Source organism: Frankliniella occidentalis, unplaced genomic scaffold, assembly GCF_000697945.3.
Source record: "Frankliniella occidentalis isolate FOCC.00 unplaced genomic scaffold, Focc_3.1 Scaffold59, whole genome shotgun sequence".
NCBI classification, from domain to species: Eukaryota; Metazoa; Arthropoda; class Insecta; order Thysanoptera; family Thripidae; genus Frankliniella; species Frankliniella occidentalis.
The window spans coordinates 79549-81138 of NW_026267189.1; the positions used below are offsets into that span (position 1 = coordinate 79549).

The following is a 1590-nucleotide window of genomic DNA, read 5'->3' on the forward strand; positions in this document are numbered from 1 at the left end:
GGGGGGCGAGGCTCTGCAGCGGCGGCCGGCTCAAGACCCGCCGGCCCCGCCCACTTGCAAAGGCGTTTCTAGACATTTAATGATGAGTGAGAGAGAGAGGGAGGGGGCTCCGCGGGACGGACGGTTCGAGAGGGACAGAGAGAGAAAACGAGAGGAGAGGGAAGGCCGCCGCGCGCGAATTGTGGCGTTCATCTTTCCCTCCCGGCCCAATCCTTTAGGGCCGCCGCCGCCGCACTCTACTTTCGTCAACATGCATCCTAACTATCGCGCGCCGGTTTGTTGTTTTTATTTTATTTTGCCCGCCACCGGCGGCCGCCAAACCTTGTTGTTTTCTTTCCCTCCGCGAGAATAATTATATCTCAAGCCCCTGGCCGGCCAGCCTCGCCGCACCGCGCGAGCGCTCTTCATTTGCGGCGTCTGATGCCTCATCCTCGGCCTCCTGCTCCACCCAGAGAAGCGAGTTCTTGATTCAATCCCAGTGCCGGGCTTGATCTCTTGTACTTGACTTTTGCGCTTGACTTGATCCCCGCTTGCGCTCGCTCATTGGCTCTCCTCGCCGAGAACTTGTGTGTCGAATCAACCTCAGAATGTACTTGGCTCGCCTATCGCTCGTAAGTGAGAGAGAGAAACTTTACTAAAATTGGTTTGCCGCCGGGCGGACTCGAACCCGCACACGCCAGTGCGAGAAGTTGGAGCGCTATCCCCTGCGCCACCGCTCTCCTGCTGGGAGGCACGGCCCAGCGCAGCGTCTCAAGCTGCAGCCAGCAGTCGCTTGCCCAGTTCCGTTTCGAGTTATCCCCTTTGGACCGCAGGTCGCGTCGCATCTTGAGGGGAGAGGAGGGGGGGGGGCATGATTCAGACTGCCAGTGTCCGCCGGAGCGAAAGCAACGACAGTTGGCGCCAAGACCCGAGAGTCTATAGCGACTGCATCACTTGTTCGAGATTTCGAGATCTGCTGAGGTGACAGGTGAGTGGAGTAAATTCGTGGTGAGTTTAAAATTTGTGACGGTTGCTCACGTTTTCTAATTTTATTTTTTTTAAGTTCCAGAACTGCGTGTTAGACTCAAGTCGCTCCCTGCGCGAGGGCGATTCGCTCCAGCTTTCCGATGGGTGGGGGACGAGTTGCTGCTGCGCCAGCTCAAAGTGTTCCAGCTAGCGGTATGTACATCTGCTGTTTTAAATGAAGTTTTTGTAAATAGTGTAGGGGGTCAGCCACGTTCAGTGGGTCGGCACCGCCCGACCGGCCCAACCCCCTCTCCCCCTCCTCCTCCTTTCGCTCGCCGGCGGCCAGTCTCCCGTCCCCACTCGTCGTGTGCGGCTGCCGGCGGCTGCTCCGGCCGGGCCGCCGCCCGCCGCCCGCCGCCCGCCGCCTCTAGTCGTCTGCCCCTACCACTTTCGACATGAAAATGTGCGCGTATAGTTTGTTGAGTGCTGTTGTGTTTTCAAAGTAGTTTCAACCACATGCACAAAACGATAGTGAACATGGAAAGGAGTGTTTACCGCGAGCTAACCATTTTTTAAAGTCAGAGGTGGGGGAATGGGTGCACGGAGGGGCAATTGTTTTCGTTTATGTGCATTTTTGTGTGCACG

At 57.3% G+C, this 1590-nt stretch overlaps 1 long non-coding RNA gene across 1 annotated transcript in view; it reads right to left on the reverse strand.

Moving 5' to 3' along the window:
- The window catches only part of LOC113211387 (uncharacterized), a 213603-nt gene that overhangs the window by 38972 nt on the left and 173041 nt on the right, over window positions 1–1590 (reverse strand). The window lies entirely within an intron of this gene.